Source organism: Pimephales promelas, chromosome 12 (assembly GCF_988280905.1).
Source record: "Pimephales promelas chromosome 12, fPimPro1.hap1.1, whole genome shotgun sequence".
Taxonomy (NCBI): domain Eukaryota; kingdom Metazoa; phylum Chordata; class Actinopteri; order Cypriniformes; family Leuciscidae; genus Pimephales; species Pimephales promelas.
In genome coordinates, this window is record NC_142780.1 from 13,249,130 (window position 1) to 13,268,549 (window position 19,420).

The window sequence follows — 19,420 nt, forward strand, 5'->3', positions numbered from 1 at the left end:
CATTTATTAAAACAGAACAACTGAAATATCTATAGACACGATACAACCATATATTCAACACATTCTCACCCCAAGGCGTCACCTTTGACCATGCTTCAATATTTGACGTTTTAGGCGCCCTTTAGCGTCACTTACATGACGCGATCCTACGGCGTCATCTAACTGACGCTAAAGGAAAGCGTCAGTTAGAGGACGCGGTTAGGTTTAGGTGTGGGGTGGGGGTAGGGTACACGCGATCCTAGGGCGTCATCTTACTGACGCTAAAGGGTGCCTAAAGCGTCAGATATTGAAGCATGTCCAAATGCTTCCCAAGGCGTCAGTTAAGTGATGCCTTGGGGGTGAGAATGGGCTGATATATTGGCAACACTAGACAAGGAACAAGAGAAACACCGGGGTATATATATACAAAGGAAAACAAGGTTAAGGGGGAGTGATTAACTGGGAACACACAAGGGTAACCAGGGGAACTTACAGGACACATCTGGGGAGACTAATCAACATAAAAAACTACAAAATGTGGCACTAAGACAGGAAATAACAAAAGTCCTCACGAAAGACAGTGGAACGCAGGCTGGGATCATGACAATATAGAGTCAAATGATCAGTCAAATCTCGACTGGACTGACCAAATGTGAATTTCTACCACAGTATTTTACACATTTAAACTTTTTTAGCTTACAATAATCCTGCAATTTAACTTTCAGAAAGAAATAATAATATTTTTAATTTAAAAATAAATGCAGCCTTGGTGAGCAAAAGAGACTTCTGTTAAAAACATTAAAAATGTTACTGATCTCAAACTTTTGAACAGTAATATACACTCACCTAAAGGATTATTAGGAAAAGCTGTTCAATTTCTCAATAATGCAATTATCTAATCAACCAATCACATAGCAGTTGCTTAAATACATTTAGAGGTGTGGTCCTGTTCAAGACAATCTCCTAAACTCCAAACTGAATGTCAGAATGGGAAAGAAAGGTGATTTAAGCAATTTTGAGCATGGCACAGTTCTGCCAGACGGGCCGGTCTGAGTATTTCACAATCTGCTCAGTTACTGGGATTTTCTGTTGAGACATTCAGATGGTAGAGTCAGAATTTTGGCGTACACAGAATGAGAACATGGATCCATCATGCCTTGTTACCACTGTGCAGGCTGGTGCTGGTGGTGTAATGGTGTGGGGAATGTTTTGTTGGCACACTTTAGGCCCCTTAGCGCCAATTGGGCATCGTTTAAATGCCACGGCCTACCTGAGCATTGTTTCTGACCATGTCCATCCCTTTATGGCCACCATTTACCCATCCTCTGATGGCTACTTCCAGCAGGATAATGCATGTCACGAAGCTCGAATCATTTCAAATTGGTTCCTTGAACATGACAATGAGTTCACTGTACTAAAATCAATAAGTCACCAGATCTCAACCCAATAGAGCATCTTTGGAATGTGGTGGAACTGGATCTTCATGCCCTGGATGTGCATCCCACAAATCTCCATCAACTGCAAGATGCTATCTTATCAATTTGGGCCAACATTTCTAAAGAAATGGTTGTGAGTGAAAATCCCAGTACCTGAGAAGATTGTGAAATACTCAGACCGGCCCATCTGGCACCAACAAACATGCCACGCTCAAAATTGCTTAACTTACCTTTCTTTCCCATTCTGACATTCAATTTGGAGTTCAGGAGATTGTCTTGAACAGGTGGTCCAAATAATCCGTTAGGTGAGTGTATATATTTTTGTTTTATTTTTTGAAGTTGCACTTCCAAATAAACTTTACTTAGGGGGTATGTGATGTCAGTTTAAAAGGTCATAATGAACAATGAAAAAAACAACACAAAACTACATGAAAACTGTCGCTTAAGCTCTTATTTCACAGATAACAAAGGCCACATCTACAGAACATGTGACTCACTGGCTGTCACAGGCACCCTCATTAGCAGTGATGAGTAATCCTCTCCAAAGGTCTATACCGAGGGTTCCCGTTACCATCCCTCAGCGAGAACGATCAGTATTTTCAGCCATGTCTCTGGCTGTGACCGGAGTGTCATTGCTCGCTGTGAAGAAACACCAGGGCTCAAGGTTCTGTTTGTTTGCAGAATGAAGGCCCCCAGCTTGCACAAGCCTTAGTTCTAACTAGGGCAAAGGCTAGAGCAAAGCTTCACTCCCAAAAACATTGGCATCAGTGTTTCACGATGTAAATCAGTGCTTAACAGCACTATTATATTGAATATATGCAGTATCTCACAAAGGTGAGTACACCCCTCACGTTTCAGCAAACATTTTAGTATATCTTCTTAAGGGAAAATACTAAAGAAATGAGTAGTCAATATCCAGCTTGTATAGCAGCATATATTTAGTGTCCTCTGAAAATAATTCAACATACAGCCATTATTGTCAAAATAAATAAATAAATGACATCATGGAGCTGCTGGCTGTTAGACACATGCTACTTCTCCACCTTCTGCTTGAGGACGCCCCACAGGTGCTCAATAGGGTTCAGGTCTGGAGACATACTTGGCCACTCCATCACCTTCACCTTTAGCTTCCTCAGCAAGGCAGTTGTCATGTTGGCGGTGTGTCTGGGGTGGTGTGTCTGCCGTTCTGCCAAGTTTCTAAAGGGACGGCATCAAGTTCTGCGACATTCTGAAGCATGTTGGAATCCATGTTTTCCTCAATGAAGCTCAGCTCCCCAGTTGCAGCCCTAGACCATGATGCTACCACCACCATGCTCGACTGTAGGCAGTTGTCTTGGTACTCCTCACCAGGGCATCGCCACACATTCTGGACACCATCTGAGCCAAATACAGTAGGTTTATCTTAAGCCTAGTTCACACATGATTTTAAAACGTCTTGCTGAACTGTGCGGTTAATACTATATGACTTGCTCTCTGTGAAATCAGCAGTGTTCAAGTTGTTGAGCTGTTCACACCACTGACACGACACAACATGGTTGATCCGCAACAGGAGGTAGCGCAAAACACGAGTTGACAACAACTCTGTCACCCAACGATTCTATCTTGTCTACAAACCACGTTTTATCACGAAAAATCACACGATGAAATGAACCGGAAATGAAGCGAAACAGCACGCACGCCAATACCCAGCGAAGAAGACAAAGAAGAACACGTAAGGGTTAATGCCCGACGAGGTGTCCATTGTCAGGTTTTAATGGACGACGGCGAGGCGTGAACCGGCCGACGTGCAGCGGAGGACGGTTGCCTCCGCCGAAGTCCATTAAAACCTGACAATGGACACCTCGAAGGGCATTAACCCGCTTATACCATGGTCATTTGCCAAATAAAACATTTTTAAAACATTAGCTGCTGGTTTATATTTTAATTAGGCTAAATCTAGTTTTTACAAATAATAACTCGCCTGGTTTATTTAGCAATCGGAGATATTTATAGTCCGCTCAGCTTGTAGAACCCTTCAGGTTCAAAAATGCATTTTTTTTTTTTCATGAAACACAAAGGTAGGCATAGTTTTTTTTTTTTTTTAATTACACATAAAACAATTAATCAAACAGGCTTCTTAGGCTTGAAACGCTGTACTCTCCTCCTGCCGGTTGTCTGGACAGCTGCGTAAAACTCCCGCAGGGTCTCATTCAGAGCAGCAGCGGTGTAATTTTCTTTGCGACGTTTCTCCGTTTTATTTACATTTTTATTTCTTCAGCAGCATCCCAGTCGTCAAAGTTGTCATATTCTCCATAAATGTTAAAAGAAATAACGAAGTCGCTCATTGTTGTATTAGTAGGCTATGTAATATCTAACTAACGTTAGATGTTTGTTTTGATAGAGCAAATTGTTAACGGATACTTTGACTGCCTGTTGCTATGGTTACTCACAGCTGTTGTGGGCAGCGCATTTATTTATTCATTTCGAATGGTAAACAGGCAGTTTCACCAGAACTACTTTACTAGGTGTCCTCTATCACTTTTTAACGGACACCCTGCAGCCAATCAGAATTGAGTATTCACCCAGACCATGGTATAAAACAAGTGAATATGGACGTCAGACAGAAACTAGTGCTGCAAACTATTTGTGCGATGATTTGCTCAGAGAAAAAACGCAAAAAAGAAAAAAATAAGATTTATCTGGTGAACTCAACCCATGCCTTGCTCTGATTGGCTGTAGCCCATGACATCACGTGATGTTGAGTCGTGTGACAGCTCTGGATATCTAGCATGCTAGATATATTTCTGGGCCCAGCGACGTGTCTGCAAGGTGTCTGCGAGCGTCTTTGATGCATTATTGACTCTTTCATTCTAACAGATTGGCAAGCGTTCATCGCCCACTAATCGCCCGCAATTTGCACGCGATAACACCCTGACCTGTCGGCGAGCTCAACGATTTGCAAATCGGGCTTAAAATCATGTAGTGTGAACTAGGCTTTAGTCTCATCAGACCACAGAACATGGTTCTAGTAATACATGCTCTTGGACAGGTTGCTTTCAGCACTAACAAGCCAAAATGACATCATGACTTTTGCGTAAACATACACGCCACTTTCGAGTCAAGTGGCGTGTTATCTCTACGCATTTTGAGCTATCCACGTGTATGCGTGTATGTCTACGCCATTAACGTCCGCGTCATTCTGCATGTCTGTACACGCCGTCAAATGTCCGAGCAAAACGAAGCAAAATATACATCTACATCTGGGGAGCGATCTTTTTTTTTTATCCTAGGATGGTAAGGGAACAGTCATAAATGCCATTAACCCCAGTGACGGTTAGGTTTAGGGACGGGGTTGAGGTAAGTCATATATTTATATAACGTTATATAACGTATATAACGTATAATAAAGTTAAGTCAACGGCGTTCATAAACACGCTGAAAAGCGATTATGCGTGTTGATAGCACGCCAAAAATGGAAATACGAATTGGCGTGTCATACACACGCTACTTCATGAGATCAGTCTGAAGCTGACCTTCCGCTTCTGCAACATCTAAAGCAATGCTGGCAGAACTCATGCGTCTATTTTTGAAGCCACCTTCTGCACTTGACGCACAACACAAGGACACAACTTCTGTGATTGACCCTTGCAAAGCCTGTTCCAAGTGGAACCCGTATTGGAAAACCTCTGTATGACCCTGGCCTGTACTGTAACTCAGTAAACAATTCTAATTCTCAAATCCTTAGAGAGTTATTTGCTATGAGGTGCCGAACATCCAGTGGTCAGTATGAGAGAATTGTACTCAAAACACAAATTTTGTCTAAACTCCTCTAATACAAGATACACAAATTTGTATGGTCCTGTCAAGCAGGCAAAAACATGAAAAATATGAATAGGACATGACGGCTTTGCATGGTTAAACGACATACGGCTATTATCACGCTCACGGGTGAAAACGTAAAAATATTTTATCGGATGTGCCTTTCGTTTACACGGCGATGGCGTTTTTGAGGCTTAAAAACGCAAAAAAGTGAAACCACCCTCCAGAGTGGAAATCTTAAAAACGCTCCACCGCCGCGTTCCCGTGTAAACGGTAAAAACGCAAAAGTCTGCTTGACAGTGAAGGTTGTATGCAGACGCATGGACTTGGCGTTGTTGCAGTATGCACTCCTAGCCGCCTGAAGTGCATACTACATTGAATTTCACATACTTTTGCGTAACCATTTGCACATGAATTTCCCACACAAAACGCTCGTCTAAACACAGAATAAAAAGTGATGACGCAAAACCACTTTTGCATTTTCTCTTCAGAATCGTTTTTGTGTAAACATAGCCTTAGAGTGTACTCACTTTTGTTGCCAGCGTTTTTTTGACAATAATGGCTGTATGTTGAGTTATTTTCAGAGGACAGTAAATATATACTGCTATACAAGCAGCACATTGACTACTCTATACCATAGCCAAGTTTCATTTCTATATTGTCCCTTAAGAAGATATACTAAAATGTTAGCTGAAATGTTAACTAAAATGCTCATGTTAGAATGTTTTTTATGGATTTTACATCAGCATTTAATACTGTACAGCCACAAATTTTAATAGAAAGGCTGCGAGATTTAGGTGTACATAGCTGGTTAATTTTATGGATTGAGAATTTTTTAAGCAACAGGCCACAAAGAGTCCGTGTTAACGGAATTTTATCTGACTACATAGTCCTACATTCTGGATTACCTCAGGGATGTGTATTATCGCCTTTGCTCTTTTCTGTTTATACTAATGAACTTAAGTGTAACATTGATGATCTTACGTTGATTAAATATGCAGATGATTTGGTTTTAATTTCGTGCCAAACAGACAAGAACTGTCCCACCTACTTTGAGTATATCGAAAGCCTTGTACAATGGTGTGACAATAGTTGTTTACAGTTGAACACTGGGAAGACAAAGGAATTATGCTGTGGGAATCAGAATAAGAAATGTACAGGTGTCCTCCAATATGAAGAAGTAACTATAAAAGGTGTAAAGATTGAGCAAGTTAAAATTTTTAAATATTTAGGCACAATCATTGACGATAAACTTTTGTTTTTGGATAATGTGAACCACGTACATAAGAAAGCAAGACAGCGCTTAAGCCTACTTAGAAAGTTGCGAAACCTTGACATCGAAAAGAGGATCTTAACCATTGTATATAGATCGATGATTGAAAGGATTATAACTTATAATATTGTCTCATGGTATGGAAATTTAACAATGAAATTAAAGAATAAATTAACACGCGTAATAAATGAGGCAAACAAGATTATCGGCCATAAACAGAGCACACTACAAGAACTATTCTCAAATTTTATGGAGAAAAAGGCGCTAGTTGGGTTTTCAGATCAGACTCATCCTCTCCACTCATGCTTTGAAGTCCTCCCTTCGGGTCGCAGGCTACGTACACCGTATGCTAGGAAGAATATTTTTAAAAAGATCATTTGTCCCATTGGCAGTGACTGTTTTAAACCAAATTCTCAATTAGGGATGTTATTGTGAATTATGTGCACTGTATTTTTTATTGAATCATGTATTTATTAATTATTATGGGTGTATTATGTGTTTTATGTGTTAAATGTGGTTGTAGAATGTTGTTGAAGCCAGTGTCGAAGATGAATTTCTGTCCAGTTAATCTGAACAGACAATAAAGGTAAAACAAACAAACAAACAAACAAATGGTTTTGTATTGACACATGAAGAAAGGGAGGAGCAAAAAGGCATGGGAAGCCAAGACAACAGCTGAAAACTATCATTAATTAAAAAGCAATCCAGCCCTGTCAGTGCAAATTAATATCAGCTGGTTCAGTCATCAGAACTGATGGCCTACAAAAATGTCTGGCCGTTTCTCAATATGCCTTCTTGTCTGTACTTGTGTTCTTGTGAACTTGTGAAACGTCATCAGTCGCGGCCCAAGTACTGTCCCAATACACAAGTTTGCATTTCGGCAAGAACGGTAAATAAATAAATAAAAAACTTGACCCAGAAATATCCCATAATTCATTTCGGCATTCGTGGAAGGAGTAGGAAGCAGAGAGAGGCAGGTCAATTTTAAGTTACCTGAATATTACCGGCATTTTTTCCCACCATTGGCTGGTGATGTACACAAACAAACAACAGAAGCAGAATTAAAATGAGACAGGTGTTGCTTTATTGTTATGAATATACATTACATTGTAGTCTATAATCCCTGGCTTGGGTGATAAAGCCTGGCTGTTATCGTCAATAATTCTCATTGTTTGGGCACCGCAGACGCCGTCTGTGCGGGGGTAACGTTACTATTGCGCAATACCAGCAAGAGTACATCGTCTCAAACTGTCAGCAGCGTTCTGTGTGCTCATCACCTCGTGAGTTCCTTCTTCCAAGAACAACTAGCAAGAGCTTTCTTCCCAAGAACACAAGTCTGTTCTTTGCATTCTTGGTTTTGAGAAACGGCCTCTCATTGCCAAGGTGTCACATGATGGGTAAAAGCAAAGAGCTGTCTCAAGATCTTCACAACCTAATTGTTGCAAAACATAATGATAGCATTGGTTATTGGCTCATTTCTAAGCTTCTGAATGTTCCAGTGGGCACTGTTGGGGCCAAAATACGGAAGTGAAAAGACAATCATTTCACCATAAATGTGCCTCGACCACGTGCTCCTCACAAGATTTCTGACATAGGTGTGAAAAGAATAAATAAAAATATGCTAAATAAAGTCAACACATAAGTAGGTAAATTGCCTAAACTAAATTGCATTAACAAAAAAGTCAAATATCATATTACTATCAGCACAGCCTTCAACAACTAAGGATTTTGTCAAAGATTAGTACAGGTATGTGTATTTACTTTGCTCTCCTAACTATCCATAATTGTAAAGTTAGTTAAATGTAGTTTTTTAGCATAATTTTTGTTGAAACCCAATTAAAAACCACTAGTATAGACTGAGCGGTTATGGTAAAAATGTACGGTGTAGGAACACATTGGGGGAAAAGTTGGAGGGGACACATATCAAAGTCTTTAGAAAGTTAAATCTATCTTTCAAAAAGAGTGGAAATGAGCGTAGGTTATCCAAAAAGTGGTCAGTGATTGGGCCTCTGTAAAACATAATTTCTTAAAGGGATAGTTCACTTTGAAATACATTTTTGCTGTGGTTACAAGAAGTAAAAACGATATAAATACTGTTCGTTTAATTTGGACTATTCTGTGCATGCTTTTTGAGGTGGAACCTGGGTGGAGCCCATTAACCTCCATTAGATGACTGACACACAAGAACAGTTTGACCTAAAATTACCAAAATTGAAACTACTAAAAATGCTGGGTTGTTTTAACCCAATTTTGGGTCAAATATGGACGAACCCAGCCATTGGGTTACATTTTTAAATGACATTTTTAACCCAATGACTGGGTTCGTCCATATTTGACCCAAAATTGGATTAAAACAACCCAGCATTTTTTAGCGAGTGTGGAAACAAAGACACCTACATCTTGGATGCCCTTGAGATAAGCTAAAACATATCAAAAATTAATTTCAAAATGAACTATCCCTTTAAGGATAGAAAATGGAAAAACAGAAATGGGACTGAAATTTTGGAATATTTATTACCACAATATCCATTCGAAAAAGGAAACCCCAAGTCAAACTTCATTAAGTTGAGTTCAACCGAGCACGGCTGTAGTAAACCAATCAGAATTGGCAGGGTTCCATTCCATTAAACATGAGCCCAGTTTAAAAGCCAAAGTCGCCCTCTCTGAACCCCAAGAGTCATGAGTGCTGTGGACTCCTGTCATCTTCATACTGATGGAGCGTGGAGAGCAGTATAAACTCTGGTTTCCCCTGTGGAATCCCCCGCATACATCACAGGCCAGGAACAATAAACAGCCAACCCTGAGGTGGTTAAATCTGCTCTGGTGTTATCAGAGGATATAAACATCTCAACCTCATTCTGAGACTAAAGGATCAGTTGATGGGCCCAAAACGGAAAGAGGGCAGAGGAATGATGGACAGGGTGAATTAGGAGACAAAAACAACAAGCCAAACCCAAATAAAGAGGAGGAAACTACAATTGTTCTACTCATTGCTTCATATGAGAATGTTCTGGAATTGAGAAACTAACTGTTATTGGAGAGAAATGGACAGATGTGAGGTTTGTGGAAATACAGTCTGGACACATGGTAGTCTTTGCCTGAATGGACTGGGTCCATTACAGAGATGGGAAATGTTACGGGAAATGACAGGACCACATTTTTTGTATCAGTAAACACTCGACTGACTCTACTACACATTCCATAATAGTGGCTATTTTCAGTTTGAGAAGCAGTTCAATTTGTGGGGACAAACACTTTTAATTTCTTCTTCACTATTTCTCTCTTCCCTTTGTTGTTTCTAATTGACCAAACTTTTAACTGAAGCGAGTCTGCGAACAGTAATCAGACCAAACAGATTGCCCAGATACATTTGTGTTTTGCTTGTTTTTTCCCCCAGAAAAAAAAAAAGAAAAGCTGTACCAATATCAAGGACTCTGCAGTGTTTTTGTCCCTCTGACCCAGTAGTGTATACACTCTGGTGACTTTTTTTAAGGTACAACCGATTGTTAACACAAACATCTAACGAGCCAATAACATGGCAGCAATTAGGCATGTAGACAGGGTCCAGACGATCTTCTGGGGCCAGTTGTTCAAAACGTTTAGATCGATCTTTTTGCTATCCAGGATCTTCTTACTTTTGTGCCCATTTTTCAAAGGAAAATTGGATTGGATCACCCTGATCCAGATACAAACTTTCTGAGATTGCCAAATCTTGATTGCTAGTGCTCTATGGAGCACCAAAAAGGACATGGTGATGGAAAAAATATGAAATGGGAAAAAATATTTCAATGATTTTGCGTTCTCTCAGAAAAACTTTGTGTAGCGTTCACCTAAGAAACTTTGCGTTCACTCAAAGAACTTTTGACAGGTTCATCTCTGATGATTGTGACATGTAGTTTACGAACAGTGATTAAAAAAAACACTTTAAATATAATATTTTTATTTGATATTTACAGCACTTTGTGGATTATTTTATGGAACCAAAATCAGTTTTTTACATTTAGTTTAAAAAAATCTTTGTTCCTGAAATCCACCCTTCTGCTGGGATTAGTATAATCCTGATTTATTGTATCAAAAGTATCCCAATCTTAACACTATCTAATCAGCTCGATAGCAGGCATACAGTATACACAGCCTCGGAAGTTTTCTGCATCCCTCCACAACCCCGACTCCTCACTCTCGGCACAGCTGGGGATATGGGGGGGTAGGATTACACTGGGTTTGGGATATATTCCCAACATGGCCAATAGACTTACTTTCACCTTTTACTTTAACAGATCATTTGTAAGTGTGAACTTGTGAAACAACTGCCACAGGCAATCAGACATTATTTTATTTTTTATTTTTTTTTTATTAAAGATTTATTTTGGGGCATTTTTGCCTTTTTATTATATGATTGGACAGTGCTACTCAGGAAGCAAAAGTGGGAGAGAGAAAGGCGGGGGAAAAAAAGTCCACGAGCCAGAACTTGAACTGCCCATGAGGCTTTCGGCGCAGACGATGGGACATTATTTTCAACTTGACTGCAATGTTGCATTTTGCCTATACATAAATGAACCTTCAAGTTTTTTTCATTACAGATTAAAATCTAGGCTATAAATCAAAATATGTATTGCATTTATAAAGAAAAGGCTCAGCACACAAATAACAAATATTTTCATAACAACATGAGCCGCTTAAAATGAAGAAAGTTATCAACTGATATTCAAAATGGTAAGCAAGCGCTGCTTTGTTCACCATTTTGAATATCTGTGTATATATCATATATTGTTTCGCTTTCTGCTTTTGAATGACGAATATAGACTATTGATACCTGCTGATACAGAGTTAATTACTTAAGAGCAGGCACAGAACACGCATGCTAGTTTGTACTGTACTGGCTTTATGGTCCAGACGTAGCCGAGGTGAGGCGACAACACTGTCGGTTAATGTCGCTGCTAGTTGGCTTGGTGTGTCCCATGGCTTCAAAGGGAAATTCCTACAAGTGCACATGCAACAACTTCAGCTGCAAAAATAACCTTGTCTACGTCTTTTCATTGCTAATTTTTAACCAGGTGTCTTAAGTATGTCCTGATAGTAGTTTTTTAAAGCCAAAAGAGGGTTTACACTTGTGCAAGCTGATAATAAATCTGGGCCAAGACTAATTGTCACGGTTTGAGTTTGTTTTTTGCTCTGTTTTCCATGTTCTCTTCATGTCTTTTTCTACATTGGCTTTCTAGTATGTAGATTGGTGCAGTTCTCCTCCATTCCCTGTCTGTTTGTTTCTATGGTTACATATTAATTTGAGTCCTCAGTTCAGGTGTGTTTCATTAATTATCTCATTTGCTCCCTTGTTTGCCCATTCTCCCGTTCTTCTACATAAGCCCTCGCTTTCTGTTAGTTAAAGCGTAACTCTTGCCAAAATTGAACCTAGGCTCTTTTTGTTAATCTACCCGAGTCAAACTTTAGCGTAAAAGCATTATTGGAATGGTAACGCCACTTTTAAGATTGACCGTATTTTTGTTTTAGGTCAAATCGGCCTTTGGAATGGGAGTGCATGCGTTCACTGCTATGATAGCATCAAAATAGCTATTTTTTTAAAACCTTAAGAAAGCTCGACACAACATAAAACTGTGCTCACCAGGGGCTCTACACATGAACTTGAGCATTGACTACATTGTGTACACAAAGGTTACTAAAAAGAAAGGTTTTGAACAACTCTGTAGCTGTTGTTCTTCCCAGCCGGCATTTTGTCAGTCAAAAATAGTCGATCTCACTGAATCATTTCATTATTATATGAGGATCCTTTTTCAAATATAAGGTCAATATTGATTTTCACTAATGACAAAACAACAAATTATTCATGAATTTATATGGAACTAAGCTTTAGAAGCTTTCCATCTTCACTCTCCTCCCAGTTACGTTGCATTCGGATATCGGACTAGTTTTGACTAACAAAATCCTGGCGGCCGGAAAATCTAAGTGATAAAGTGAGTCGTACAAAACCTTTCTTTTTAGTAAACTTTGTGTACGCAATGCTCCAGTTCATGTGTAGAGCCCCTGATGATACTTCGAGCAAAGTTTTATGTTGTGTCGGTCCTTCTAAGTGTTTTAAAAATAGCGATTTTGATGCTATGCACTTCTATGAGTTTAAATGAAAATACGGTCAATCTTGTGTTGAAAGTGGTCGTTTCCATTTCTAATAATGCTTTTACACAAAAGTTTGCCTCATTTATATTAACAAAAAGAGCTTAGGGTCAATTTTGTCAAGAGCTACCCTTTAAAGATTTATTTTGAATCTATCCTTAGATGTGCGCATCGTTTTTCCTCACTTTCTGTTAGATTCTGGTCTTGCATTGTGGTTGTTTGATGTCAGTGTATTTGTGGTTGTGTTTCCTCCAAGTTAATCATTCTTTTCATTCTTGGATTAAAGATTTATTTTGAGTATCAACTTCATTACAGCCACCGCCCATGACTCTAATAAGAGACTTCTTTCAAAAACGCACAAAAAATGTAATATGGGCAAGTTCCATCAACTGGCCCAAAACTGTCTCATGCTGGCTCTGGACCAATGGCCCATCCTTATTATCATGCCCTCGATATCACTTCAGGTTTTTTTTTGTTTTTGTTTTTTGTGATTAAGATAAATTGAATACAGGCTCAAAACTCTTTCATTCAGAGATTCGAGAGTTATTTATCCATAACTGTGTGTTATGAGCTCACTGTTAAATAACAGAAAACAACCAAGGTTAAGATGCCCATGAAACGCAGTGTACAGTAGATGTGGAGTGTTATTCCAGTTCCCCGTCCTTTACTTGGTGGTATGAAGCAGCTATTCTGGGTGCCACAAGGTTTTATCACAGCTCAATGCATTATTTATAAGGCAGAAGCCTGGCCCCTGGAGCAGTAAAATGAATGGTTATGACAGGGTAAACCCCACAAGATGCCAGCCACTGTGCATTGCAGGCATTAGTTGAGTCCAGCTTTTCAAAGTTCCTCTGCTGTTTCTGGGAAACAATATGATACCGCATCTAGGACATTTGATTGTTTTTTTTATGACTGCATTATTTATTTGTCAATAATAGATGTTACAAAACACACAAACCTTCTGGTGGAATATCTATATTCCAGAAACAATCCAATGATTCTGCAGAGCATGAGGTTTATTCACAATTAAAGGGATAGTTCTCTCGTCATTTACTCTTCCAAATCTGTTTACATTTAATTTTTCAGTGGAACAATAAATATAGTTGTTTTGGACCCCATTGGCTCTCATTGTAAGGAAAAAAAAACAGTTGAAACATTCACACACTTTTATGTTCGACGGAAGAAAGAAAGTCATTCACGACACGAGAATTAGTGAATTATGAATATAAATTTTCATTTTCAGATGAACAGAACTATCACTTTAACAAAATTTCATCATACTGACGATCTGGCCAACAGCACACCCTTAAAAATGGCCTATATAAACTTTGAATTCTTAACCTACATTCTTCCCACACAGAATTATATCCCCCACTGCTTCCATATTCATATTTATATTTACTTGGCAGTTAATTTTTCTAGAACAGCTTTAACTGCATACTAAACCACAAATACAAGTCATGGTGTAATTTATCGTTTAATATAAAATTCATCTCCATAAAAATACTGGCGATAGCTATAATGAACAGATGCTAAACATTCATTGGAGATAATAAAAAAGGTTCTGATAAGCATTGACTTTCATTATATTCACTACATCTAATCTCCATGCCAATTAAACTGTTTTGAAATGCAACTCTGGCCTTTTTTTAAACTAAAAATGGAATTAATTGGATTGATTTAAGTAATAGATTTCATGTTTTATAACGAACCTTGTCCTTAATTTAAAAGAATCACGTTTAAAGTTGCATTTCAAAGCTCTTTATGAAATTCAATGGAGTAGGCCTGCTTTTAAAAGTGGAGCTCAGACATTTATTCAGTCTACGGTGTTATTCTTTTCAGACTACAGAAGATGTTGAGGCTGATGATCATGATGGGGATACTTTCCAAGGTTATTTCTTAGGAAATATAAAAGCCATACAACAGACACCATCTGTTGTAGTACAGAGAGATCAAAAGCAGAGAGAGGAAGGAATCAAAAGAAAGAAAGAAAAAATAAAAAAAGAGACTCATATGGGCATTGCCAGGATTAATAAGAGACTGAAAGTAGAACAAACACAGTCTGCCTCATGATATCTTCACTGGTGGTCTCATCTCCTTCGCTCCAGTGGGGTTGAATATGTTCTAATTTTGAATGCGACTGAATGCTACTGACATTCACAAAGTGGGGAATTCAATTAGGCTTTCTGACATCATGGCTGTCATATCCGTCTCCATTAGACCTGTCTCTTTATGGCAATCCATAGACAATCCATATCTTCTGCCCTACTGCTTGTTTTTCTTTCTTTTTTTTTAGTTTAGCAACTAAGGTAGGTAGACTCACAAGAGACAGTATTGTGAGATTGGAGATTCTCACCAAGCCAGACCATTGACTAATGGCATAAGGCCAGGTCCACATTGCAGCTTATTTGGTGTGCCAAACTCCACTTACTTAAACAAGAAGAGATGTTTCACCAAAATATTAAACAACCAGATTGCATTTTGTTTTATTATTACATGGTGTTTAAGGATTTTTAAAATATGCATCAATTTTTTAATAATTTAGTCAATTATTCTGCTTAAAGTTACTACACTTCAAGACTGTAGCTACAGTATGTTTCCATCCACTTATTTTTGTGCAAATGTTGCATAAAAAAATGCTGGATGGAAAAGTCAAAGATGCCCATAAATTCTAAAAATGTGTGTCCTAAAACCTAATGAAAGCTGTATAGACCTTTGAAGTCACTGAAATAATTTGGCACAGTGAAATTGAACTATAATGTGGAAAGGAGAACCCCTTTTTTTCTGTGTCTATACACCTTATAATGTTCATAAACCAATCAGAATCAAGCATTCAACAGCCTCGTAGAGTAAAGCATTAAAATAATTATCAGCTTATCGGTCTCGACCAAATGTTTCAAATCATTGAATCTCTAGCTGAGAGACCCCCATTCTTGCTCGATCAAGATATAAAAGTATATGTTGTTCTCCTGCTTCAGCCAGCCAAGCCATGGACACATTTAATGAACTGGCTCTTTTCTCAGGCCTGTTCCAACTTTGCCACTGTGGGGGAGGATGACACTGGATGTGCAATTACTGTAGACAGGACAAGCTACTCCCAGTCCAGCACAACACAGCAGAGGACAACATTTTGACACAGTGCAGAGCAAAACAGCACAAAGGAATGCTGTGTAATGCATCAACGCTAATTAAAACACAATAGGCCGTGACATGGCATAACCCCAGGAAACATCCTACACAACAACATTACTGCAGGACGGCATAACTCTTTAGGAAATGGTACATGAACAGTGATTCATAACTATGTGACTGTCAAGATTTTGTCAGTTTGTGCTGTCATCTACAATGTTCAACATAGTGACAGCTACGGTGGTTTAAGGCATCTCTACACAGCCAAGTTAAGGCTGCTCTGTGTCTGCTCCGAATTCTATGTAAAGACGCAATGCCACATAAAAGCATACTTAGAATATGACGGGTCTGACCTAGCCTGGTCCTACCAGACTCTCGAACACATTACATTTGTACAGAGTCTGGCCTCTCTCCATTGACAAGCATTAACTTCCTTGAAGGCGGGTACTCTGTTGACGATTGTATCTGCCATAACCAGTCGATAATGTTTGGTCGTGACGTTTGTCTACAACTCAAACTGGCGCACCTCAGTGTCATCGTTCTCAGCCAGTCCCTGTGTTCGCTGATTGGACCGGTAAAAAAACTGATCGGAGAGGTGAAGATCGAGGAGTGAGGAGGCTTCCATAGGAGTCATGAGCGAGGATACACGGGTGTATCCTATGCGGAAGTGTTTAATCGACTAAACGTGACGCACGTATAAATTCTCGTCCACCTTCACATTGGTCACAACCATTTTAATTTATACTTTACCTTTGCGGTTTGTATAAACCACACATCTCACATATTTCAACAGGGTATCTTGCTTTATTGTTAATTATTATGAATTTCTTAAATAAACAAACTAATACAACATAAGGGCAGATCCTTTGAGAGCTGCTGATGACGCTCCAGTGATCAAGTGTTCCGATGTATAATAAAAAAAAGCTTTCATTTGATTCCTCCGTCGTTCTTTTCTTGCCTTGCATCCTACAGGGGGTGCAGCTGAGATGTGAGGAAAGGAAGAGAGGAAAGGAAACGAGGATGCACAAATAAGAAATGAGAAGCACCCCCCAGATGTGGTAGTACTCAAGGAAAATGAAAATTGAGCGGAAGTACGTAGGAGGGCGGAGCCAGGCTAGGTCTGACCCACCTCAGCCCCTAGTTTCAAAGGTGATACTGTTTTGGTTGTGTGTGAATGAACGCAAACTTGTGCCATTCTAAACTATGTCATTAGCTGCGTTTCCATTACCCTTCAATTTGCGCAAATTGAAATTGCGAAATGAAAATACGCTCAATGGAAACACGTCAATTTCGCAAAAAAAGTTTTTACACTCGCATGATGTCATAACAACCAAAAGCAGGCCTGTCAGCTCAAGCGGTGTGAGAATCAAATCATATAGGCCTAGCTCCTTATTGTTATAGGAAAATTTTAAAAAATGTCTACCAGTGTTACGTTCGTAGATATTCTGTGGGCGTCTGTGTTTGTTTTCTGCTTGCGCGCTCTCTCTCTCTCTCTCTCTCTCTCTCTATCAATTTCTTAGGTCAGCCTTCACCGCTTGCTGATTGGCCCAGGAAACTGTCAATCATCATCAAGGGATGTGATGTGGACCCGCTGTCTGAGACGTCCTCACTACCAGTTTAAAGGACGCTGGAAATAGACTGGAAATTAGTCCCGTTTTGATTTCCGTTCCCTTTTTGCTGCCATTGTGATGTTTGTTTTCGTTTGATTTGTTAATTTGCTTATGCTAGTTGTATTTCTTCAGTTTGTTTTTGTTACTTTGTTTGATTACTTTGGATGACGTTTGTTTCGACTTGTGTAGAGCTTGTGCTCTTTTTTTTACCCTTTGCTCCAAGGAATGGGGGATAGGGAAGATGTCGTACGACTTCCATTGTGCAAATATCTAGACTAACCTTTGTATAGAAACACCAGGTAAGAGGTGAACGCCACCCTTGTATGTTTTAGTCTTGTGAGCTAGAGTAGGGAAGAACACGGCGCTCGGCGCTGAAGAAACAATTCTTTTTCTTTCCTTTTCTTTAGCTAGGTAAGAGGGTTGAATTTAATTAGAATTGTTTTCTTTTGTTTCTTTCTTTATTTTGGTGTCACTTTAGTCCCTTTTTCCTTAAGGGTAAATGGTTGCTTACTTTCTTTTATTTTATTTATGACTTATCTTTGTTTTCTCTTTATATAATTGTTTATATTTTTTTGGAGGCTGTTAGCTTCCTTACTGTTCCTAATTTATTTTATCATTCATTTGGTATTCCTTATCTTTTGAATAATAAATATCATTATTTTCATTGGCAGTTTGGTTTCGCTTATTGTTTCTTGACACACACTACCATTTCCACAGTTTTACAAGGTTTTCTTTAATGTTGCTCCTCTAGCCCCTAGATTAGTTTGGAGGGGTCGTAACAACCAGCAAGGGACAATGAAGTAAAAGAGTCCTGTTCTCACATCGTGAAGCAAACCATAAAAATCAGATCACCCAGCTTTGGACGCCACCTTCCAGAGTCTTCCTCTGGGAAGGTAACCCAGAAGAGAGACCAGCGCGGGGCCCAGAGGCGAGGACTGCACCTACACTTTTGACGTAGGCGACTCTCAATCTCAACATCCACGAAAGCTGCCTCACCGTGTTGAAATCCCAAACACGAGATACAGCTTTCATGACTTTCAGAGGGGGACAGAGCCTTACCACACCCAGAAACCAGAGTTGCTCTTTTAGGAAATGGGACCGTCACCAGTGCTGGAGCACCCAGGGAATGACCGCGGCAACACTGAATCAGCGAACTGAAACAATGAAGCACTCACTTTTCGCCCTCTAACCAGCCGTCAAACACACAAACAGTGAAATTTGATGCTGTTAAAACAGCAGTTGAGAGCTCAAAGCTCGCAATCACTGCTGCATTCGCGTTGGGGGGGGTCTTCGCACAAGAACACCATCACACTTGCTTGTTGAAACCAACAGCACTCTTCCGAGACATCCAAAAGATCGGCTCCAAAGTGAAAGGCAACTAGTGCATGCATCCACTTTCGAATCTATATCCGAGCCGCGGGGGCGGAGTGTGTGATGTCATTACGCATGCCAATTCCATTGGCACATTCAATAGTACTCGAAGACGATTGGCTCCCTAGCGTGATCCCCATTCAGTCAACGTCGACTACATCTGATGTTCTCGACTGAAAGGGAACCACTTATACTAAATGAGGCAAAGGTGTAGTACATGCAATGTATTTTATGGTATGGAGAATTTTCCATTTTGCAAAGGAAAAAAGTTTAAATATGTAATTTTTGTGATCAAAGATGAGTTTTAGGGGATAGCATGATTGACTACAGGAGGACTTTAAATAAACACAAAAGGAGGATATGCCTTTTGAGTCCTAAATGCCTAAAACCAATCACCAGGGAAGCTATTTAGTGGGTAATTAATTCATTCTTGCTTGGTTGTCAATTACATCAATATGACTTACAGCATGCTCATCTCTACATTAATGGCTCGTTAAAGGGCACAATGTGATATGTATAATTTCAAGCATGTCCCTTTCAACAATTCATTCTTTGAATGAGAAATCAGTGACTATAAGCTGCTCATAGTGTGGGCAGCAACACTATGTGTGTGGGAGATTTTTTTTTAATACCAAGTAAAAATGTTTCCCCTGCAGTCAGGCATTAGGCAGACATGTGGACACACAACCTGTCACACT

At 39.4% G+C, this 19,420-nt stretch overlaps 1 protein-coding gene and 1 long non-coding RNA gene across 2 annotated transcripts in view; one reads left to right on the forward strand and one right to left on the reverse strand.

The window, feature by feature from the left end:
- The window catches only part of LOC120495098 (carboxypeptidase Q), a 64,297-nt gene that overhangs the window by 34,359 nt on the left and 10,518 nt on the right, over nucleotides 1-19,420 (reverse strand). The window lies entirely within an intron of this gene.
- LOC148976968 (uncharacterized) lies at nucleotides 1,666-18,016 on the forward strand. Its single transcript, XR_016145694.1, has 2 exons — nucleotides 1,666-1,720; nucleotides 14,455-18,016. It is a non-coding gene; the product is annotated as an uncharacterized LOC148976968 (long non-coding RNA).